The sequence below is a fragment of the Pholcus phalangioides genome, unplaced genomic scaffold (genome assembly GCF_987345545.1).
Source record: "Pholcus phalangioides strain wild (caught in Gottingen) unplaced genomic scaffold, Ppha-v1.0 ptg000008l_1, whole genome shotgun sequence".
Lineage (NCBI taxonomy): Eukaryota > Metazoa > Arthropoda > Arachnida > Araneae > Pholcidae > Pholcus > Pholcus phalangioides.
This window is the reverse complement of record NW_028301601.1, coordinates 33,497,340-33,523,747: the sequence shown is the minus strand read 5'-3', so window position 1 is coordinate 33,523,747 and position 26,408 is coordinate 33,497,340. Positions and strand designations below refer to the sequence as shown.

General features: G+C 34.3%; 1 protein-coding gene across 2 annotated transcripts in view; it reads right to left on the bottom strand.

The window, feature by feature from the left end:
* LOC149084197 (hemicentin-1-like) overlaps positions 1-26,408 on the bottom strand; it is a 425,960-nt gene that overhangs the window by 167,836 nt on the left and 231,716 nt on the right. The window lies entirely within an intron of this gene.

The window sequence follows — 26,408 nt, the reverse complement described above, 5'->3', positions numbered from 1 at the left end:
TCACCCACTCATACGGTCACTCATGCACTCACTTGGTCATTCGCACGATTTCTCAATCACTCATACTGTGCTTTATGCTTTATTTTGCTTTCGATGGAATCACTCTCCCACTCACTTGGTCATTCACGCACTCATTTTGCTCCGCCTGGGGCCAAATGACATAGGAGAAAAAGTGCCAGGAACAAAAAAACCTGGGGACGAAATGTCGGAGGGGAATATCTTTTTTTTCGTACCATAAGTGCGATGGCTGTAGAGTAGGGGGAGGATTTCACGAGAGTGGTGCCATCTTTTGAGGGTGATGAAGGTATTTAGCAAGTTGTTATCATTTATAGGGTGACCACATGCCCACTATTTTCCTGCAATTTTTATCGTCCAGAAATGTTTTATTAAAAATGTTCCGTTTCTCTCCGTATTCCCAATTATGTTTTTATACGTTTTCTGGCAGCAAATTATCAGAACTAATTCAATAATTTACCAATTATTTTATGAAAATTATTGGTATGAATAGAAATATTCATCTCACATATCTCTCCCGCTCATTTTTCCCCTGGTGAAATACATTTTTCTCCACTGAACCTGAAGTACCGCTTCATTTCCCTCTATTGGAGATTTTAGTAATAATTTAGCAACTTCACTTACTTTTAACAACGTTTCGGCGACAATTGTTGGCATATCTCATCTTGTTTTTAAAATTCTCGTTTATTTTCCGATGAAATAATATATATGACTAATTGAATAATTAATCACTCAGCATCTAAGATAATTCTATTCAAAAAGAAAGAAAACAAAATATTACATTTTGCATCGGAATCTTCTTTAAACTGTTCTCAGAATACCAAAAATGACCGAGGCTCAAATTATTTTTTGCATTTGTGTCATAATTATTTTTCCCACAAGATAAGACTGAACTATGCAAAATAAAGTTCATTTATTTAGCTTTCGATGATTTCCGCAGTCAGTGAATGTGAGATTTGAGAAACATCAACACACTGACCCCACACAGTATACCTCAAGATCAGTGCGAGATTCATGGGGTATCTTGGTAATGACATTTACGGTGTCACCCAACTCAGTCGAGATCAACCAAGAGTTCCGGGGTATATATATATGTTACTGCAAAAAGCCTGGAATGGCTTGTCTAAAGTCCGAATCATTTCTGAAAATCGGATTTGTACCAAACCTCTCGATTATTTCGTGAATTGACCGCTCTTTTGGCTTTAGCCGTAAAATATAAATGAATTTGAAAATTTTTACCTTACCCTCAATATTGCTACCAAAAAAAGAATAAAAGTGGATGGATTGACTATATTGAATTGTAATTTTGAAATATAGTTCACTAATTATTCGTATGGACAGCATTAGCTGTCCCCAACCTTTTAGAAAAAATGCCCCCGCCCGAGAAACGAGACTCCAGCTTCATTAAAACTATGTTGTTGCTTAAAAATAGATTATACTATGCAACACACTTTTTGTCTTTGGTTAGCAGACCACACATCTCTCAATGGCTCGGGACAAAAAAAAACCACTAAATGCAACTATTTTATACTTTAAACTTCGTTTTTGCGATTAGGAAAGCAATTTTTTGAGGTCGTTAAAGCAAGACTATGTAAGTTGTAAGGAAATATCATGGAAATAATATGCAATATATGACACTTTTTTTCCTAGAATTGTGTAATTTTTGAACGCCTTTTGAGCATTTTTAAAATTGGAATCATACCTCTTAGATGGTCGGTTTATGAGTTAAAGGTCGTGCTAGCACTTACAGGATACCCTATATAGATATCTTGTAAATTCCGCTGAATAGAGTAAGAGCAAATATGTGTTAATGCAATGGAAATGTAAGTCATCATGGCATTGTGAATAAATTCTTTTTTTTTTCGCAAACTATGCTTAACTGTATTTCTTAGTTTGTGGGAAAAGGTTCGATTTCTGTAGAAAACATGTCATCCAATATCTGTAAGCAAATTTACGGAACCAGAAGAAGAACAGTAAAGCCTTTCCGGATAAATCGTCATACAGCACGACTTATTTTACCAACAAATACCGTACGATAATAATGGAAATCTCTAAATAAAACGAAAAAAAATTCAGATATCACAAGTATTCTCAATGATATTTGAGAAAACTGTTCCGGTATATCTAGACAATAGAAATCCTATTAATATTTATCGCGTATGGTTTATTCTTAAGAATTTCAAAGAATCTTGTATGTTGTATGTCTTGCAAACTAAAATAATATAGTTTAACAATATATTTTCCACCCGTTAAAACACTCGATAGAGACTATTTCTCAGGAAGGTAAAACAAAATATACGAACGAAGTATATATGAGGTTTTATTCAAACGAATTTCATTCAAACACGAAAGAGATAAAGTTCTTTTTTTTTCTCCCATACCATATTCTTTTCAACTCAGCTCAACGGTAAATTTGCATTTCATGAGGACTAAAAGCACCCATTATCGAAGCTCTTGTTCTACAGCTGCTTTCGACAGCTTTTGTCTGGCAAATATCGAAAGTGCTGATGCACATACGCACCCACACACGCACAATAAATGAAAATGTGAAAAAAAATAGCGAGAATATATCACTAAGATGTTCAATGTTTGAGAGATAGAGGAAATAAGAAAGCAAAAATTTTCTTGGGAAAGATAGAAATTCTTTAATTTGTTAGTAAGGGCCAATGAGGAGAGAGATAGAGAGAGAGATTTTCTCCCCCAGACGTTTAGAGCATCTCCCAAGTACATTAGATGCCATAATGCGAAGATCTCATGCTTCAAATGTGTTCATTAACGGATTGGAATGATTTTATTAACTTATCCTTTTTTTTTTTTACTCGTTTTGCATTCCATTAAAAACGATCTCGCAGAAATTTTAAGCGATGAATCTGAAACTATTGTAAGTATGTACGTCTTTTTTTGTTCCTGTTCCTTTCATCCGCCTGTCGTTCATTTTCCCATTTGCTGCCACTGGACTGTGTTTTAATGAGGACTTCGGGCCAACTTAATAGACTTAATTATACAAGAATGCCTTGGAGGTACTGATGACTAGGAGATTTTTATACGAATAATTTAATGAAAAATTCTTTCAGTTGCTATTATGCTGATGATGACTTTTTTTTTTCTTTTCCTTTGCGTTTGTTTCATTATGTTTCGATGCAATGAGAATCACAAGATCCGTATGTCGATGAACATTAATTAGGTTATCGATGATGGGACTTGCAACCTAATCGCGAGAGAATTTCTCCTCCGTTTGATTTTGATTTTTTATTTGTGTGACATTAGTGGATTTACTTCTTGACGTGTGTATAATGAATGTGATCGATAGCTCATCAAGTCGAAAAAAAAAATTATCCATCGAGTGATACAAATCTTGAACATGTTCCAGAAGTTTAACAAACCGATGTTGAGTGAAGTTCACTGAATGGATGATGAAACTGAGAAACACGAATCGGTAATTTGATTAGGATAAGAGATAGAGGATGTCCCAAGAATCACACATAGTTTAAAAATTCGCGAAAACTGGAGAAAATGGTCTACATGAATGCGGTTTGTGAATAAAGTTATTCTCACGAAAGGATATTGCTTAAATTTTTTTGCTGATTGTCGGCGCTGCACGAGGAAAAATGACGGAATATGCAAATCAGAGTCCTATAAAATGCAGTGTGTACCAACTCATTTCTGAATTTTTTCCTGTTACTGGCGCGTACATAAAGTTTTCATTATATGATGTTAGAATTGATATTTCAGATGATGAAAGCACTATATTGGTGAAGTAGTTTTATCTCAACCACGAATCGTCGGCTGCGGCATTACGATTATTTCGGGCACAGTAAAGATGAAAGGATTCAGGCTCAATTACTGCTTCCAGACATCCGTGCAGCATCCTCTATCCGCGATAGTATTAACCTTTTTTTTTTTTTTTGCTTAAAAAATATAAAAAAATCCTCCTACGTGAGAATAACTTTTTCGCAAATCACATTCAAATATACCGATCCCTTCAATTGTAATGACTTTCTTTCAACTACTCACAAATTTATGGGACCCACACATCTTGCATATCAAAATTAAAACGTCAGAGGGTAGATAAAATAAGAGGTGAAGATGGAAAAACGAACAAACACACAGCTAATTTAATTGAGTAATTAAGAACGTAATAGATTTTAATATTTGTTCTATTTACTTGCGTTTTTTATCAGCTTCGTTTTTAATTGCAACCCACATGGCAAGAAATTCAAATGACTCAAAAAAAAGAGTTTTAACCGAGGAAAGGTGATGACTAAGCATTATTTTTCTTATTGTTATCTTTATCCAGAAAACAATAACATTATGTTGTTATATAATAATATTTATTAATTGTATTTTGTTGCTGTTATATAATATTTATTAACATTAGCAATTTTTGTGTCGTATTTGTGGCTTTTATCAACTTCTTACACCTTTCAACAACCTGCCGTCTCCCCCCCCCCACTTTTTAAGGAGCAATATTACCCTATTTTCAGGAAACATTAGCATAGGTCATTAATGTGAAATCTATTTTAAGTATGCTAATTACAAAAAAGAGGTAAGATATAACTGATTCAAAAAATAGTTATAAATCACAACTTATCATTCCAAACAAAAAAAATAAAAAAGCTGTCTCACTTCTCCGAAAGTGAAAAGGTCCCTGTCACAATAGCTTAGTTGTTAGGGCAATCGAGGGACCCGGGTTCGTGTCCCAGTAGCTGCAGAAATGATTTTTTTCCCCAAAAATCAGTGTCTCTACATAATTAGTCAGCTTTCCAGTATATACCGTATTAACCGAACTGGTTATACAAATGTTAGTAAATTAATAACAATGTTAATTTAATTATTTTATTGGACAGTATCTGGCTTGGAGATCTACGTGAAATTTTTAAATAGGAAAGATACCATAAAATCATGTTTTCATACTGGATCCAGACGCTAACAATGCCCAAATGGAAAAGTTGCTCAGGTGACTGAATAATGAATCGAAAAGTACCCAGAAGCAAAGAGAACTATGCAGTGCGGTGGTTTTCATGGAAGGTACGAATTCTGTTACTTTCTTTTAGCAAAAGGCATATTGGTAAATCCATATTTTAAGTAGTTATGTATCCATTTACTGGTATAATGAGAAATTTTTCCTCTCGAATTACAGAGATGTAGTCGGGAATCAGTTGATAAATTTATATTTCCAAATAAATAACCTTTCTAATATTATTGAAAATTTCGTTACCCAGTTTAATGGAAGGTTTGTATGGATTAATGAATATGGTTGAAAATAAAGATTTCTTGCTGATATACCTCATCCGAAAAAGAATTATCACCTACACCTACTCTCAAGGATTACGTAATTTTTCACGAAAGCGATAGAAACTTGATATTGCCTAAGAAATTTATATACGCGCTCGTATGAGAGTTCTTGGAGAATATTTCATTTGAGTTACCAATATCATCAAGATAACTCCAAATACACACACACGCGGGGTCCTTAATCCTCACAATGAATTCCCAATCACTGAAGATGAATTCATTGCCAAGTTTCGAGAGAAGAGACTTTTCGAAATTAGCATTTTAAGGACGTATCTCAACGGATATTTTGAATGAAAAGTTAAAATTGAATTTCTCTGGAAATACGTTGCAACATTAGTAATAAACAGACGTATATATATATATATTCGCAATAAATGTGTTCTCCTCGTTCTACTTATGGACATGTGCCCGAGTAATAGGTTTCACATTTCTCGGGGAAAATTCATTAGATCTCATTCAAATCGGCTGATCCGTCGCTTCTCCTTCAAGCGTTTGTATTTGCTCCTGAAACCTGAAAATTTAATTATGCATGCTCGGAGAGCATTCTTAGCTCACTGATCCGCACGTAATGCTTTAGAAATTTCAATTTAAAACTTCAAATTTTGAGGCATCCGCAAAGTAAACAATCTAATTTAATAACAGAGAAAGAGATGAAATTAAATTCTTATAACGCATTACATATATCTTTCATTGCAAGGAAACGTTTTATTTCGACGACATATAATAGGGATTGAATTGTTATTAAGTGGAATGAAAAAAATAAATTAATAGAACAAATTTACTTGAAAGGTACATAAACTATGAATAAATTTATTTTGTAGGAAGTAGGTGGCATTGGTTGTTATTTATCGACATTTCTCGAATGTTTTGGTGGAATTAATGACTGCGCTCTTCCAGTTGATTTTGTATTCAAAATAAGAAGTTAAATAAAGAATAAACAAAATTTTTAAGCTATTGTTTTTACAGAGCAAGCATGGTTATTACTAAGTTTGTGCTGCAATACCGCAGTAAACCCACTTCAGACGATCATAACTATGCCGCCAACCAAAACTGTTACTCATTACTGTCTCATTACTTTTAAGTTGCTCTTGCCACCTTGGCTCAGTGGGCGTTGTCTCAGTGCTTTCACTGCTCTAATACATTTTTTAAACTAAAGCACGACCCTGTAATTGCTGTTGGTTAACTTAACCAGTTTTATCAGGGCGGTGACGTCAGCTGGTACGAGCTCATTATTTTTTGTTCGATACATTTATAACGCTGCTTCCTCCTCCATACCCGTGAACAAAAAACCTTACACAAAATACACTTACAAATATACTTCACTTTATTTTCCATTTTGCTGGTTTGACTTATACAGCTAAGATGAAATTCCTACGCTGTGACACATTAGTAATTTGTATCACTTTAAATAAAAATATTCATTCGAAGATTTGTGACATTATGTACTTGTTGATCATTTTTGTCACACCACGATCATTATCTCTGCACAGGAGGTGTAATTTGACCGGGACCTACAATTTATTGCTGATTCCGAACGGCAGGTTCTTTCATACTCACCGAGAAGTTGTTGCGCTGCCATTTCGATATGGAACTCCCTGCGGTAGCAATCTGTTTCTGTGGCCATGTCACCGTTTCTGTTGTAACACCCGTGTCAGGAACGTCAAGGACGAACCGAATATCAAACACATGACACCTCTAAACATCCTTTGCTCCTTTAGGTAATTGTCTTATCGGTCTGGGCTACCGCGGGTCTTCTTATACACAGAATTTGTGGATCGAATCATACGTCTGTTGAGATGAGATTTTCGAGGTATCACTCATTATATCGTTGCCCCACAAATAAATGTCAAACTATGCAAAGAACCCACTCTTATAACGCCAAGCTTGTTTGGAAATCTACGAGTGCCGATCACGATGATTGTTACTGTGATAACCTGAATACCCAAAAAAACTTCAGTCTTAGCCTAAAGTGGTGGAAAAAGTTAAAAAAAAACAAAAAAAAAACAGCCGAAAAAGTGGCATATCTTGAAAAGAATTTAGAAGTAATATATGGAAATTTCAAAGTTTATAATCACCAGCAGAACTATATACTTTCCAGTGAAAACTATTTTCAGGACTGCTGCTCTGATTCAGGAACAAAAAGTGGTGAAATTATGGTGATGAGTAGATTCTGGAATAAATTATTTGGGAAACTGAAAATTATATGCATAAAAAACTTAATTCTAAAAAAAAAACTTTCTTCATATAATCTTCATTAATCGGGATGTCATTAATTGAGATCAGTTTTCAAGGTATGGTGAGGTTTTACATTTGTCCTCCTATCTCCCCCCCCCCCCAACCCAACATCACTTTAAATGATCCAGGTCCTTTTTATTAACATCACGGGGCTTCCTGCTCCAGTGATGCACAGAAGCTATCTGCCCTGATGTTGGCTAGTCGTTGAGATTGCCAAGAGCAAATTTCAAAAATATCTTGTGGGTGCACTGTATCGACCCACACCTTACCTTCTCAGAACAAAAATTTTGTTTGCATGTTCTACTCTATGACCTGAATTCCAAAGCAAATATTCTGAAATTAAGTGAGTTTGCATATCATTGCGCTTAGAGATCATTAAAGTATTGTATCAGCATCGATGGGGGGTGGGTGGACTTGCTTAATTTTGATGGGGGGGGTGATTAATGACTTACGTCATCAACCACCGTTTATAAAATATGGAATATTCTCACTGCTACCTTTATTGGAAATGCCAAAAACGCGAAAAACATTTTGCCAGTTTGGGGGTACATGGCCTAACACACCCCCCCCCAATCTCTGTGTCGTCTATGGCCCTGTATGATGTGGGTGTGTAAACAAGCTACGATTAACTGAAGGGCAAGCAAAGAAACTACAACTAGTGAAAACTGCTCTTGTATGATGGAAAGCCGTGACCACAGCTAGTGGATAGGAAGACTAGGCCACCACTGGCCTAGGTGGTATATTAAAAAAAATAAGTAAACGTATGGTGTATTTATCTATTATTCCCCTGAAATACGTAATCACGCGTGGTATATGGCCATCTTGCACTCGGAAAGAAAGTAGGTAATCATTGGCCAGCCACGAACAGCCACATACGCAATAATTCTATTAATCGCATTCATAGCCAAATAAAAAGGAAACACACTGTACTTCAAATAACTCAAATGGTTGTTTTTAAGCAACCATCTTGTCAATGACTGATCATCATCTTAGGAATTTGAGAAACCATGATGAAGAAGACGAGAGCTCAATGAGCGGTACTTCGCCCCTACTAGCAATAACAATCCATACCACTCCTTGAATTAATGCTCATGCTCGAGTTAAACCAGTAATTAATAAATTTAAAACGCAATCTAAAAAAAATATGGTATGTTCAGCCTATAATCATGGGGAAAATAATTCCCGTACATACATAGCAGAGTTCATTACGGCAGTGTCAGACTTCATTTGTATATTCTCGAATGGCAATCCAATCAGAGGCATGCGCAAAGGATCGACCTTTTGGACTGGGCACAAAAAGCTTAGGGGGTAGACCGCGATGAATTTCTTAAAAATAAATTTTGAGCCTTCAAACAGCATTGCGATTAACGTAAATTGATTTTAATAGAAAAAGGCATTTTCTTCCGATATTTCAATTTTTTTTTATATTTTTTGCATGAAATATAAACTTTTGATTGTCTGAGAGAGACATGGAGGCCTCGTACGACTCCCTCCTTCTCCACGTTCGTCTCATATACCAATATGCATTAGGAGGTAGAGGAGCAAAGATGACTAAATTTTTCTGACAAGATGGGGGGGACAAAAGTGGCTAAAAATCGGCTTACGTAATATTTATAGACCCTTATCAAATCTCTCAAGAAATATGCAATCTGCCTCTATTTTAATACGCTTTTTTTAGTGAATAATTTTCCAAAGTTGGTTTATATACTTCAGTCTTATGACCTGCACATCACTAATCATGCTCATACACAACGCAGAGAGCAGGCAGACTTTCAACACATAACCTGATAAGTTACATAACATGAAAAGTTAAAGAATTTATCTTCTTTATTTCAAAATATGGTCGGCAGATGACAGAACCAGCAAGAAAATGAAACGAAGTTTAACAACGTTAGTGCCACGCATATCCATATACACACGCTCTGGCACGTATAGATTCGTTAGAAATTCCACAGAAGTAATGTGTGTGTAGGAAACTGATATATTGTTAAATAGTAATAGTACGAACCATTTGTTCCGTCTCGATGATTTTAATCAATACTGGTATAATTTTATTGCTTGGGCTATATTATTCAACTTTTTTTTTTTTTTTCAATAATTTTAGGTAATAGTCTGTCACTTCAACTGCTACGGAACTAAAGGTTCAAGTTAAATTTTTTAAAAACAAAATTGAAAAAAAAAATACCATCACCCATAAATTTCCTATAAATATATAATCGCGTAGAACAACAAAATCTTAATGAATACGTTCGCATTTAAATTTTTCAAAACTGGTTCGAGCATTTATATAACACCGTTTTTCTAACTAATATTCTTCTGCATAATATTGAATGCGGTGATATATTGCACAGTGATTAACGAAGTTAAATTCCATTAACGAAGTTAAAAGCAGCAGCGCCAATGCCAATTAAGAGAACATAATATTCAACAGCATATAAATACTTTAACTTTTTCTGTAGTTTAAGCGTATTATATGTTTCAGGTATACTTTTTTCTCGTAAATGTTCCACAGTCATTACCTACAATTTTACGAAAAAAAAATTATATCAAAATTAGTGCGTGTCATGTATCCAGATATTAACTCGAAAAAAAAATATATATATATATATAAATTTCAAGAATAATACTTTTCTCAATATTTTCCTACTTATGGACTTGCCGGATAATTTAGCTTGTCATATTTGTTTTTATTTTTTCAAGTAAAAGAAAAATCCATAAAAAAAATAATATTATTAGTGTCCAAAAAAAAAAAAGTAATGAAATGCTCATTATGAAAACAACCTCGAAAAAAAGATAAAATATTATGAAAATAATTCCGGTGAGACATTGTTTTTTCGTGGTTTTTTTTAAAGTTCTCAAAAACAAGTGTCATTTTCGGCGCCTGGTGAATTATAACGTTGTAATGCACACATACACAAACAAGAGTAGTTTTTCGTTGAATAGATAAGAGCATTTTCCGTATGCCTTTTAATCCCATAGGAATAAAAGCGAATGATGACAGCTAACAGATGTGTCATTCCCTAGCTAGCTGCTGTTACCGGATAAATCCATGTCCCACATAGGACACAAAAGAGATAAGGATGAGAGGACAGCTTAGTACATCAAGGCGGAGAAGAGTTTCAGTTATCTTTCACAGATATTTATGTGTTACTAGTCTCTTCTATACTTTCGCTACCACATCTTTTCCCGCTTTTATATCTATCTATATATATTTTCAGTCGTTTTATTTTATCTCTTTTATTTCACAACTCCGGAGAAAATGGCTTGTCTATAAAAAAAGTGGTGGGAGGTAGGACACATCCTATTTCCAGTTGTTGGTACTTGAGTTTTAATCTTTGTTTTTCTCTGTAAGAGAACCCCTTTCATTTTATTTGTCGCTATGGATTATAAGAAATTTTTTAAAAATTGATTTTTATCGAGTTTTAGATTTTCTTTGTTATGTTCCCGATGGGATTGTACTTATCATTTATAAATGCGATTCATATAACTGTGCTTTCGGATTTGTTGTTTTTGTTTCCTCTTCCAAAATGGTGTCGTAAATACATTTTATATATTGCGTTTTATATATCACTAAATAAATGTCTATATATTTCATTCAGAAATAGTTCTTACAATTTTCAGCATCCAAACGTAGCCTGACTTTCATAATTAGAGTGCGTCGCTCATTAAATCGTAAAAAAATGAAAGACGTATAATTTTCAAGAATAATACTTTTTTTCAATATTTTCCTACTTGTGGACTTGACGGATAATTTAGGTTGTCACATTTTTTTTTTCCAAGTAAAAGAATATACCAAAAAAAAAATATTATTAGTGTCCAAAAAAAAAGAGTAATGAAATGCTCATTATGAAAACAACCTCAAAAAAAGATAAAATATTACGAAAATATTTTCGGTGACACATTTCTTTTTCTCATGTTCTCAAAAACAAGTGTCATTTTCGGCGCCTGGTGAATTATAACGTTGTAATGCACACATACACAAACAAGAGTAGTTTTTCGTTGAATAGATAAGAGCATTTTCCGTATGCCTTTTAATCCCATAGGAATAAAAGCGAATGATGACAGCTAACAGATGTGTCATTCCCTAGCTAGCTGCTGCTACCGGAGAAATCCATGTCCCACATAGGACACAAAAGAGATAAGGATGAGAGGACAGCTTAGTACATCAAGGCGGAGAATAGTTTCGGTTATCTTTCACAGATATTTATGTGTTACTAGTCTCTTCTACACTTTCGCTACCACATCTTTTCCCGTTTTTATATCTATCTATATATATTTTCAGTCGTTTTATTTTATCTCTTTTATTTCACAACTCAGGAGAAAATGGCTTGTCTATAAAAAAAACTGGTGGGAGAAAGGATACTTCCTATTTCCAGTTGTTGATACTTGAGTTTTAATATTTTTTCTTTATCTTTCTCTAAGAAAAACTCTTCCATTTTATTTGTTGCTATAGATTACATGAGAAGTTCTGAAAAATTGATTTTTATCGAGTTTTAGATTTTCTCTGTTATGTTCCCGATGGGATTATACTTATCATTTATAAATGTAATTCATATAACTGTGTTTTCGGATTTATTTTGTTTTATTTTTCAAAATGATGTCGTACATAAATTTTTTAGATAATATATACTGCAGTTGTACTACTATGTCCTACATTTATATATTTTGTTGAGAAATACTTGTATCGTTCAACGAATAAAAGTGAGTATGCTTTTATGATTATCTGGGTGCCAAAATATACCCTGTTTTAATCCATCTTTAACTGACGTTGTGTGCGCAACGTTTTTTTGAAAAGAATAGAGTTCGAGTAATTTTCATGCAAAACTTTCTATGAAACGATTATTCTTGGGAATTAAAAGGTTTAAATGTGTGCCTATAGTGTTTTTCAAAATTTGTTCACCAAGAAATTTGATTTTTTATAATTTTGAAAAATTTCCCCTTCTTTTTGATCTGAAATTTTTTTTTCATGACCATAAAACAGAAAAATAAAGTTAAAAAAATGCACGCACGCACACACACACACGTATATATATTTCCCAAAATTTTCTTGTCATAGGATAGATACGTGAGGTTTCCTGAAATCATAATTGCTAATTATTTTAATTAAATTAACTTTATTTATATTAATTAAAATTTGTTTAACTCAGTAATTGTGTTAAGTGCGAAGAAAAACTATGTTGAATTAATGTCCAATTTTTTTGGCGCATCTCTAATATGCTTTTCAAGTAATCATATATTTAAAAACTGCGTAATTTTGCCACGAATCGTAACAGTGGTCAAAAATGGTTTAAAATTTTGTCATTTTTCTTGGGGAGAGAGAGAGTTCCGGAAAAATCAACTTTATAAGTTTTATTTTTAACAACTGGGCTGATGCGAAGATATATTTATAAAAGATAAAAAATCCAACTTCCTTTGCAGGGAATCGAACCCGCGTCCTTTCACTTTCGAGGTGAACGCATTAGACTACAAAGACAATGAATATCTCAATCTTTTCTGGAACCCATGTGCACTGAACGGAACCGTACATGGACTCTCTGACCCAACTCGGTAAAAAACTCACAATTGCTGACACTGCCACCAGATGGCGACTTATCCAGGGATGATGTTATTAAAGCGCTATGCTAGCAAGATTTTTAACAGCTGGCTGATGCGAAAGAGTATTTTCGCATCAGCCAGCTGTTAGAAACCTTCGTATGGATAGCGGAGAGTGTCATCATTCTCGGATAAGATCAATTTGGCTACCCATGACTCAATAATACATTTAAAACTGTTTGATGCTTATAATCCATTAACAAATTGTTTGATGGGATGTTACGACCAAATTTATGTCGCAACCCTGGGTCCAGAATCCCTGTCGTAAAGTAACAACGATTCATATCTTTAGTCATGCCATCCATTACATTTTGCTGCTAAAAAGTTGCGTTCTTGAGGGAGTTTCTTCGCAACTATTTTATTATTATTGTTCTGGATGGCAGGCACCAACATGCCCGCCAAAATTGTCCAAGACATATGGGGATTCAATCCAGTGATCTGATATGCGAGCCCATTCCATGCAATGGATTTATGAACATCATTTCGGACGCGTGTACTTGAAATGAGCATGTTCGATTCCTAATTATGTCTCATAAATCAGAAAAGGAAGTTAGGACAGCTGTCGAATGCGTCAGGTCAGCGTTTTTCAACCTGTCGGTCCGCGGACCAGAGGTGGCCCGCAGGCAGACTTGACTATTTTAATTATAACTAAATGGGAGGAAAAGTTTTTATTGGTATTAGTAATATTCTCCAGTGTTTAAATAAAAATTAGAACTTGATATAGTTAGGGTAACCATATCTAACCGAAGAAAATACTGGGTAATACAGTAAAATACAGTAAAATAGATCTCGAACAACGATTCTCATAAATCCAGTCAAAAATGCATTACTTTGTCAAAATTGCATTACTTTGTCATAATTGCATTACTTTGTCATAATTGCGTTAATTTGTCAAAATTGCGTTAATTTGTCAAAATTGCGTTACTTTGTCAAAAATTAGACTAAAAAATTATATCAATTCAGTTAAATTTAAACTGCGTGAATAACAATCCCATACATAAACTTCCAATTTTTACAATAAAATAAATGGAAGCGATCGAATTCCCACGGCAATAAGGAAACCCACCGACCCGGAATCCAAACTTGAAAAAAATAACTTTCGAAAAATTCTACTCTCCTATACTAGATAAAATACTTTTCCGGAATCATGCGATCAATATCGGAAATAATCAATTTATTTGTTCGCGAGTGTATTTTATACGATTCAATTTATTACCGACTAAATTAATAAAGTGTTTACCAGGAAATCAAATTTCCGGAAGATAATCCGATCATGCGAGGGAATATTAATCAAAAAACCCGAGGAAGCGGCATTCATCTAAGGAGAGTCAAAGAGGAAATATTTCATCTACTGTTGTAAGCGAGAGCCAGAGATCACAGATAAAAATCTTATTATATTCTCAATTCACAGCATTCTATAAATTTCTATCCTCACCGCCATATGAATATCGGTACCTTTTGCTTAATTCATCCCCTTTAAAATCTTCCTTTTGGATATGATATCCATACTGAATGCAGAATAATATGTTTCAAAGGCGTAATTAAAATCCAACTCCCTATCTACATTCAATACACGGAATTTTATATTGCGTTCCTATTATCCGAAAAGGAAGAAAAATATTCATTTTTTAATAGGAATATGTATTTTAATGAGCCTACAGAATCATATACTATTTTTTAAGTCTCTATAATTTTTAATGATATTATACGCAGAATTTTATCTGCAAATATTTCAAAAATATCCAGTTTTCTCTGGTGATTAATAATTAAAATATTCAAATTGAATGCGATTTTTTTTAACTAATTTACTTTGAAATCCAATTTATGTACGAAAATATGGAATGTTTTTATTTGAAATTGGATAAATTTTTCATCATATAATGCTGACTTGACATTTTATTTTTTTTTTAATATAAGATTAGTGTGTGTTTAGTAATGCAATTAATGAATTCGTTTAAATATTTCTTATAACTATTGGTTGTCTGGAAATAACTAATTTTTTTTTCTAGTTTCTCTCGGATAAACAGATTATGACGCTGTATGAATATGAAGATGCAATTTTTCATTCGTAAAAGTATCTGATGATTGCAAAAATGTGAACCCAGTTGATTGAAAAAATCAGCTAACCTTTAAAAAACCCATATTTCACAAATTAATGAACGTATACATTCAAATAAGACGTATATGTTACTACCAAAGCCCAAAATTGGCAAATTTTCAACGGAGCCGGCCAGTTCGCGAATTGACCAATTTCGTTAAATAATGACCCGGACATTGTACAAAAATTCGGATATTGGACGGCCAGCACATCGAGTTTCGGCCAGGGATATCCTGCCATTTCGCGAAATGGCCGGCCAAAGTCCGAATAATTTCGGCTATTCGGACTTTGGTCAAAACTCTTGGCCAATTTGCGAAGTGGCCTTTTCCATCGTGAATCGGCCGCACTTCGGGCATTGGTAGTATCTCATATATCGGAACGTATATCATCTAATTTGTCTGATGTTTTGAATTCTCTAATTCTTAAGAGTCCGATGGTGACTTATCCCATAGTTTTGGATACCGTTCCAAGTTTGACTTAATATTGTCATTATTTTATAACCATTTCTCTTCCACCGCACCATTCTGAATTTTGGGTAATTTTTACGTGAATTTTTTCATGCATGTTTCATGAATACCTTCTCTTAAGTTGTTTATTTATTCAGGGGTATATAACAGGAAAATCGCACCATCAAATTTAATACAGTTATAACGACTATTTGCATTTTTCCTACGTAAACTTATTCGGGCGATTAGAAAAGTGTTCGTTAAGATGAGATTTTCGCTATAACAGTATTCGTTAAAACGGGATTCGACTGAATCTGTAGAAAGGCGAAGGAAAGGAATCATTGTTGCACATTTAAAAACCTTAATTTTTTTTTGTCTTGTTTACTTTAAAATTCAATCTACAGATGCTGCAGTGCTTGTAAAATTCAAATGAATATAGTGTGTTCTACATCATCAGAATATTTTTAACAAATCATATTTGGAGTATAATAGGTGAATGTTCGTACGAGGAACAATTTAATTAAACTAATCTTTGTAGCGCCATCTATCGTTGACGTCTAAAACTAAATGATTTCGTCAAACTTGTTCGAATTAAAATTTCACAGGCTCACTATCACTACTCAACCATTTATGCACATCGTACTGGAACCTTTTGGAGCCAGGGTGTCTTATTGGCTCCGTAGAAGGGAGCGTAGAAAGTGTTTGACACGTGTGGGTACTTGTCTTGAACTTTATGTAGGAAATTTAGATTTTCTGTATAAATTATGGTGTTGCTCGAACCCATGCCACAGATTGCCGTAGGTGCTCCAGCACCCAAAGAGCCCTCATCCTCAACGCTACTGTGTTCTGCTTCTCAGTCGGGAGCGAGCTAGAACTCTAAACGTGTGTGACCTTGGTTCAAGACAATAATGTCTTCTCCAATACATATTAAACACGGAACGTTGTCATGGACTTACTTGGAGGTAATCGTTGTTGTACAAGGACACCATGAAAGATGCAGGCTATATTACCACTTCTGATTATTTGCAGACACCCATGGCATTATACTTCTATAACGAGGATGAAATCGTTTTGCATGTGCAATACTCGATGCCACAAGTTCAGAAATGTGCAACAATACTTTCAAAAAAATGATGAAGAATCGTTTCATACACATATATTGGCGTCCAAACTTTTGAGATCTCAACCTCAATGGAATACGTATGATATGGAAACCAACGCAAATTCTTAGGTCAGAAACCAACTCTTCGTAATTCATAGGAATTGCGTTTTCCAGTGACTTAATAAAAACGAACTGCAAATTAAACCGAAGCAATACCAAGTCACTTGCGACTATGTTTTGTTTAAATATAATTTTTAAATATGCTCGCAAGATATTAATGGTGTTCCCTGGGGTAAGATGTAAATCTTTTTTTTTTACGTTAATAAAATAAATGCTCCCTCCAGGGAAACCCGTATGTCGATTCGCATTCAGAGATCTGGAGTAAGTAACTGATAATTTTTAAAATCTTTGTTTAGATATATTTTCAGACCAGTATCTGTGAACAGAGACATCGTAAATTTAAAGACTCGTACTATTTCTATTGCATAGGAAAATCTCGAAAACATATGACTAATCTTTACAAGTATACTAATGGCATCCGTTATAAAAATAAACTCATATACCACCATATTGTGTTTTAATGCCTACTTGAGAAACTTGCGATAATATTATTTCCTGTTTTTCCGCTTGTTATTTCTTTTAGGGGAATTTCTTTAGGATAAACATAAACGAATGTAAAAGAAGGTAAGGAAAAATAGAAACATATGAGTCTTTGCCGGTAATTCCTAAGCATCCTATTGCGTTCTAACACGACCATGCGCTTTTCTAAAAATTTTGTTTTTGTTGTTTTTTTGCATAATGTTTTTGCAAACTTCTAAACGTTTTCAGACTGATGCTTATTATATAATCCAGACGTTCAACTAAGAAAAAGTGAATTGCTGCAGTTCTTCCGGATGCCAAATGTAGACACTCGATATTTAACGACTTGTCTTAATTTTTAGGCTGATAAGTGTCAATATAATTTTAAGTATATTTTTAAGTTTAGATACTATTCCAGAGCTGTATCTATACACACACATCGTCACTTTTACTCATAGTATTTTATTAGCATACGAAACCGTCCCGAGCATATGACTAATCTTCACGAATATGATAATTACATACATTGACCTGGTGTAAAGAATAAACGAATACCGCCATATATTGTTTCTTAATGTCTACTTGAGAAACTTAGAATATTATTATTCCCCTTTTTCTTCCCGATTGTTATTTCTTTTATGAAAATTCTGAAAGTTCTAAAAACCCGAATAGAAATATACAAATAAGAGCAAATACAAATAAAAACTAATTCTTAAGGAAACTGGGAAAGAATAAATGAATGTAAAAGAAGGTAAGAAAAAATAAAATAAAAAACTTATATGAGTCTGTGCCGGTAATTCTTAAGCATCATATTGCGTTTTTACACGACCATGCACTTTTTTTTCATGATTTTATTTTTATTTTGTATAACGTTCTTGCAAACTTCTAAATGTCTTCAGACTGATGATCGTTTCTTAAGAACCCACGGAGGACAAAAAATAAAATAAGAAAAACACAAGAAAACAGCAGGAGAAGCGACGAAGCCTGGAATTTTCTTCTCCCTAATGAGAATTATATTGAACGGTTTTTATTTCTCTTCCTAGGATTCTTTTTCCTCTCCTTAGAGATCCTTTTTTTCTCCCCTTCCTATTCTGGTTCTGCTCTGGAATTTTCGAGAAGTGAGAATAAATGTGGTGCATATACGTACATTGGTGGCGTTTGGAATGAAATAGCAATTCTAATACATATATAATATAGCCTGGAGATTTTTATCTTCAACTAATATTCCGTTTCGACTTGTTTTTTCATTACTTTGGAAGCTACATTGAATTCTCGTGGTGTCTTTTCATTGCAGAAAGAATATATGCGATATAATTTAACATGTTAATAGGTATTTTCTCCTGTTGTTTCTTGGCTGTCTTTTTTTTTTCAGGTGATATTTGTTTTTTAAGTAATTTTTTTTTTTGGAAAATATTAGAAAAATTCTGTTCGATGCATTCCAAGTACATCCTTGGAACGAAAATTGTGGTTGTAAAATGCGCAATCAAGAAGCTCTAATTGTGATTTTTCCGGTGGATTAATTAAACATCATAATAAGGAGGATATTTTTCATATAAATATTTATATTTGACGTGAAACTCGTCTCGAAAATGAAAATAAATATAATCCATAAAATAAAAATCTATATCGTCTATTAACGTGAATAATTTGAATAATGATTTTTAAAATTGGCACGTATGTAAATACGTTCTACATTCACTGATAATGAATTATACAATTTCAGTTCGATAATGAATTATATATATCATCAAACACGATAGCTGTATTCAATGGCGAGCTTCAACTCCTAAGAGATTGGTGAAGAGAAAAATCGAAATATCGCCAAAACGTACTAAAATTAGTACTTCGACGAACGCAGATTTCAGTGATGTTTTGCAAACAAAAGACTAAATTCTGTGGTGTTTGGTCAGAACATGATATCACCAGAACAAAACTTTTTGATCTAAAAGCAAGTCTTACTAATTATAACTAATTAGAAGTGAGATAAATGCACAAATATGTGCATACAGCTAAAAAACATGCTGATGTATGATATTTTCATTTGTATTTGTGTGTATGCTTTATTTTTGATTTTTAAATGACAATGAAATTGCTTATATCTCAAAACTGTGATTTTGGAGTTATCCTGATCTGACCAAACGCCACAGAATTTACTTACTGAACTAAATCACATATATGGTTCATTGTCGGTTATGTCGAAACCTGGTGCAATGGAAAAGTTTTTGGTAAAGTTTACCCATTGTAACTAGAAGAGTGTTTGAGGAATTGGTCATAAACATTCTGGTGACAATTCGATTTTGAAATTTCAGCGTGCGCAACTTGCTATTGAATCTGAATATTTGGATGAAATTAGTATCACTTTATAGGATTTTCTCTGTTCTTTCCAAATGCGTGCTTAGTATTAGTTTGCGTAAGTTTTCCAAAATCTTTACAAATTCTATTGGTTTTATTTAGATTTGACGCACTTTTTTCCATAACCGATTATCCGCCATAATTTGAAAACGGTTCGAGAAAGGACGGGTTTTTGATAGGGCGTTTCATATTCCACTTGACCCCCCCCCCCCCACTATCGGTCGGCAGAACATGTCACGTTCACCCTGTCCATTATTTCCGAAAAAGAATGCACTCCTGTGTTTTTTTAATGTTTTGTTTATTTTGTGTCTTTTATATTATTCATTCTTGGAAAAAAAACGCAACACGCGTTTAATCGTTTGTACATTCCCTTATTTACCTGTAGGTGGTAAATGCGTGTTTTTTACAATCATTTTTTTTTCATTGAAATTAATAATATTCATTCGACTTTATTTGAGACAAAAATTTCATTCAATATCATAAGAAAGAGACATTTTGAACTGGGACAGTCAATATAAGCGTGTAAAATGATGGTTGATGGGAAATGTAAAACATATTTATGCAGCCTTAATCGAAAAAGGTGTTAATTATTGAAATTTGCGACTCTCTCTCCCTTCGAGAAAAATTTATCTTGTGGTATATGTGAATGGAAATTCGTCATATCAGGATATCGATAACAAAAATAGTACTGGACTTTTGCCGCTCATCGAAACTTGCAAACAGGACAAAAATTCAACTCTCAATATATCTCGAGAAAAATTTCTTCTTCACTTTATTATTCAACAAAATTTTCCTGGTGGCAAATTTCCACGCATTTTTTTTTTTTTTGTCATGAAGATAAAATAAAAGAGGCGTGTTGTTATGAAATATCAACTTGCAGTTTTTGACGATTATTTACTGAAAACTTCAACCTCAGAATGTACGCTTTATTCACACAAATCTATCATATCGCACAACAATAGCAACAACGAAACAAAATAACGTTCTCCCAATTTTATGGGAATATCCTCCTAAATGCAATCTCACCCACTGCTACGGACAGGTGAATGTAGTTGAAAAAATTCGCGGGCCGGAGGAACTGTAAAAAAATATCTGCGGACGAGCAAAAGTAAAACTAAATGTGAAAATAATTTGTGGACAAGCAGAAGCGCAATAAATGAGAGAAATAATTTGCGAACCGGCAAATATTGATAAATGAGAGCTATAATTTCCAAACCGCTAAAAAGTAAATAAATTGGAGAAATAATTTGCGGACACAGACATAAATGAATAAATACAACAGGTTCTTGACTATCCGGCTCGTGACTATCCGATATCCGTACTATTCGGCCTAATTAAAAAAAATACATGATAATTATCCGTCATTCCAAGATGCACAAAAACAGGTCTTGGTGTATGGGTGAGCAAAATCTACCATTAAAATTTCTGGGGTGAGCTAGCTACACTTCAAAACCGAACCGGTTTTTGCGTAGGTTAGAGCAGGAGTGGAGGGACATTGCATTGCGATGGTTAAATGAAAGAAACTCTCACAGTCATCTACATCACGGACTTAAAAGAAAACTAAAAACTGTGACCTTTGCATCTCTCAGATTAGGCCTACCTTTTGACATTTACGTTATCAATTATCAATGAAAAGTCAAATGAGTTCATAGTTCTCACCTGGCGACGCCACTATATATATGTGGGGTGCGGTAGCCCTGGTCGGTAAGATACTCGCCTAAAGTACCAAAGGATGTTTAGAGGTGTCGTGAGTTCGATACCCGGTTCGTCCTCGTCAGAAAGCTTTCCTGACACAGGGGTGCAACAAAGACGGCGACAAAAAATTGCTACCGCAGGGAGTCCTCCGTCGAAGGGTTAGTGCACCAACCTGACTATAAAAAACAAGCCTGCCGTTCGGAATCGGCAATAAATTGTATGTCCCGGTCTAATTAACCATCTTGTGCAGAAAATGACCGTGGTGCGACAAGAATGATCATACAATTATTTATCCTCAAACCTAAATTCTGCGGTGTTTGGTCAGAACATGATAACTCCAAAATAAGATTTTTGAGATATAGGCATTTTTATTAAAAAATCAAAAATAATGCGTACACACAAATGCAAATGAAAATATCATACATCAGTATGTTGTTTAGCAGTACGTATTTGTGCATTTATCTCACTTCTAATTAGTTATAATTAGCAAGACTTACTACTAGATCAAAAAGCCATTTATTGGAGATATCATGTTCTGACCAAACACCACAGAATTGTGTCCAGTATTTTTATTATTGTACCATAATTTCTGTAACAAGTACATAACAGACATTTATTAAGTACTTGTCTGTACTTAGAGATCAGAAAATATGAATGAGAGCGGATTTTGGGGAAAAAATGTTGTTTATGATGGTATGGCCCGTACCAGTCGGAGTTTCGGTTAACCGGCCCCGATTTCCGCTACATTAGGTTTGATAGCCTGGAGTCTAGTGTATAATTCTCAGATCTGCTGACGGTCAAGACAGAAATAGAGGAAATGATAGGGTATAATATTTAATAAATCTAAAACAATGGCTACACTGATTTGATGAAATGCTTTGCGAGGCAGGGGTTGAATAACATTGATCAAACGCATATTGTTTAAGCACGATTCGAAATGCTCATTTACCATTGATCCTTCACATATTACGGCTTTCTATAGTAAATATTACTTATTTTAATACGAGTCTATGATCTGAGATTATCCCAAGAAAAATTACAAATAAAACGCCGATCTTGTTTTTTTATCTTCTTCTTTTCTCCTTGACAGTCACAAAGACATCCGACATGTTTCTTACACCAAAGAGAGATCAAGCAAGAAGCAGTTTTAATAAAAAGGATAAAGATGTCGTATAGGCGAACAACAAGAAGGCACAAGTAGCCTATAAACTTGGCAGAATTGTAGGTGGAACGTAGAAACAAACAAAAGGACAAACAAAAAAGAAACAAAATAGAATAGACCTTCCTTTCTCTTTATTCCTCTGGTTTAGATTTGATTCTCCCCAATGACATTATTGTTTGTTCTCTTTTTTCCAGATAGGGAATAAGATTGACCCATTTCATCTTGTTCCGTGCCATGACGGCCTAGAATTGGCTCTACACAGTAAAAAATAGGAAGTCTGTCCCTCCTTTAATAGGTCCTAAAAAGAACACTTGAGTTCACGACTTGTGACGCCGAATTACTTCATTTTAAGAGCTGGAAGACACACACATACACGTACAGACAAGAGTAAAGAATAGATAGAAAGACGCATGCGATGCATATGGATGCATCACGGCATGAAAAAAGAGTTAAACGGCGACTGAGTTTGTCATAAATTGATGCTGGAATTAATCTGTTCGTGCTGTAATCATGCTCTGGTAAACATATTTATTCTCTTCAGAAAACTTTAAGACACAGATCCGATAAGAATTGACAATATTCTGTGTGTATTCAAGCAATATATACTATTGCGATTGAACGCTGCTGTGTTCGTTTCGAAAAACAGTATCTGCATTACTTGGATTATACCTGTATTTTATTTAAAATACTGAAAATAAATATCTTTTTTTATCTTAACAAATGAACCTTATTTATTTTCTGGAATTCTGCTTATCGCTACATATTTTCTGAGTATAAAGCACTCTTTTAGAACTTTGTTCTTCTGCAACTGTGCTTTTTATTGGCTTATTCTCAACTCATTCCTTCATTTTGTTGCATCACGGATATTATATGCAGTTGAAAGTTCACTGGATAAATATCTACAAGGCGCTTTGAAAAGAGGGCAGACTCTTCGTCCCCAATCTTATAACAAACAAGCTGGCTTTGCCACTCCAGGTGACCTCTAATCATTTACAAAAAGCGGGATAGCGAACAGGGAATATCTATATAATATTGACATCGCACTTCCACTCAAAGATGGTGGGTGAGTCAGCTTTGGGGTCTTGAGGACCCCTTTATACCAAAAGTTTGAAACTGCAATGAAACCCTGATGTAACGATATTCTGAGGACCAAGAAAAAGAAAAACGTTGTAGAGGGATTATTGTTATATTGACAGGCATCATTATCCTCACATGGCATAAAATTTATGCTGCTGTTGGCATCTTTTCTGAAGCGTCATTCTTAGTAACATGAAAAAATAGGCTTTTGAGTATTTTATTCACCGTAATATAAATTTTAATTGATTAGTTGATAAACAAAATTGAGTTGGATGTATGTTTTATACCCCGGTAATGGGTTTATCGCGATACACTCTGGTGTATCACACAAAACGTAAACTTCATCAACACTCCCAGTGAGCAGGTGGTACCGCTTACCGATATTATTAGATGTCCTGGGAAAAACTAAAATATATGGTGAAATTAAAAATATATTGAAGGTTATTTCGGACGAAATATAAAATAAAAAACATTGTTGTGGCAGTTTTCAAAATTCCCTCAAAAATATCGTTATGTAGGGGTTTATCGTCGTAGCGAGAGGAGTTTAACATTAGACTGTAGGTGATCCCAGACAATATTTCAAGAGGATATCGTTATAGAGGCATTCATCGTTATATCGAGTATCGTTGTACCGATATTTCACTAATTTTGAAATGTTATGACCATGTCTTTTATTGTGATTTGAGCCAAAAATAACCACCACAACAGCCAATCGAGCGTCAGTTAGCATAATAATAATATCATTTCATTTCATCACCATAATTTAATTAACGATGTATTTCAAGTGGCGAATTCTTCACCGAGAGATATCGTTTTCCTTGACCCACGGCACATCGAACAAAGAAAGAGCAAAGACATTTTCTGGATATGGATGCCTAGACGAACTTGGAAAAAATAAAAAAGGTAATGTCTCAAGAAGGCATCGAATCGCAGTCCTGCGGCATTCAACCCAAGTGCGGTATCCAATTATCCACAGAAACACGAACTTTCTGTTTCCTCAACACGTGGAGCAGCGTCGCGTGCTGAGAAGAGGCATCGTATTTTACATTGTATAATACGTGGATTGTACAATGAAAAAACCTAGAAATTCCAAACGAAAATTATATGCCGCGGCTTACTTAAAGGTTTATTTGGAAGACAAATACTGCATTGTAAAATAAACTTAACATTATTTAAATACTGATAAATCGAATTTGCATATGCGGATTCAATTCCAATGATAATTTTCCGTAAAATATGGTAGTTTAATTAGTCGAAACCTGCCGGTTATAGACACCACCGCGCGGTATATACCCAAGAAATTGCGATATTAGCCTTTATTAAATTAACTCTTGAAGTACATCTCGGCAGTATTCTACAGAACGCCTCTTTCCTCCACAATTTTCACCGAATCCTTTATCGCATAAAAATCTAACTCACACTTTCTCCTCCAACAATCAACAGCAATAGATTTAATTACGGTAGTTCTGACTTTATTGCTTGGCATGATATCCTTTCTTAGCCCATTTTCGGAAGCCACAGTTAGACCTAAGTAAACACCATACTTCAATATCGTATGTCTAACCCTATGATATTAAAACATATACCATACATACACGTGTGAGAAAGAAGGTGTCGCGTGGAACTACTGTGACATTTGAGAAATCGCTGCGAAATCTCAGGATATCCCTAGAGAAGCCATAATAGACCATACTGATAGTAAGAGAAGAATAGAGGAGGGATCTCTTTTCTCTTTATGGAAGAACATAAAAGGCAGAAAACGAATGTGATCCCATTACGATTTCGCCAGCATCATTCCCAACACCTTGACAAGAGGCAATAAGATACGTCAACTACAACTACTATCACTACTATACGCTATAGCTAAGACACAAGAAGAAGAAAATATATCCTCACAGTTATAAAAATTTATTTTCATGTTTCGTTTCGCTTCTCTCTCCTCTTGCTTTCTTCGTTTTTTGGGCTGCCGAACCCAACACTCATTACGCACCATTTTTTTCTGAGTTCCTCTAAGGCAAAAGTTTCTTATTTATGTAACCTTTTCTGATACTATTGGGATTGCTAATGAAAATATAGTCTAGGCCAGGAGTGCAGAACCTTTCTTGTCCGCAGGCCGCATATCCGTTAATTCTGCTACTCGCGGGCCACAAACTTATATGTGTAGGGTGTCGTGTATATTTCTAGATATTCCCGTAATTTTGGTCGTCCCAAACATTTCATAAAATTACCAATTTTCTCCCTGATTTTAAACCAGGCTTAGCTGTCTTTGTGCTATCAATAATTAAGATAATTTTCGTGACGTGGATTACTGCCATTGCAAACAGGTTTTGGCTATTTTCACAACTTTATATGCCTTTGGAAAAATTTTTGGCTGTAATTTGCATCTTTGAGTATTTTTTTAGCTTCACTTGTCTTTGTGAAAATTTCTTGGTTCGAATTAGCAGTTTTACGTGCCTTTAAAAATTTCTTGGGATAAAATTGCTTATTTTTCCCTGTCTTTGGAAATTTTTTAGTTGTGATTGGCAACTCTACTTGGCTCTTAAAAATTACTTGACTTGCGACGTTACTTTGCCTTTGACATTTTTTGCCTTAGACAACTTTACTTGCCTTCGAAAATTTCTTGGTATATTTTTATAAAGGATTATAAAGGCCGTATTTTTATAAAGGAAATATGATCAGCCTAAGCTCGCACCCATTTATCACGTTGAGTTTATTTATACTTTTCTACCGGAGCAGCAATTTCTGCATTTTTCTGCATTC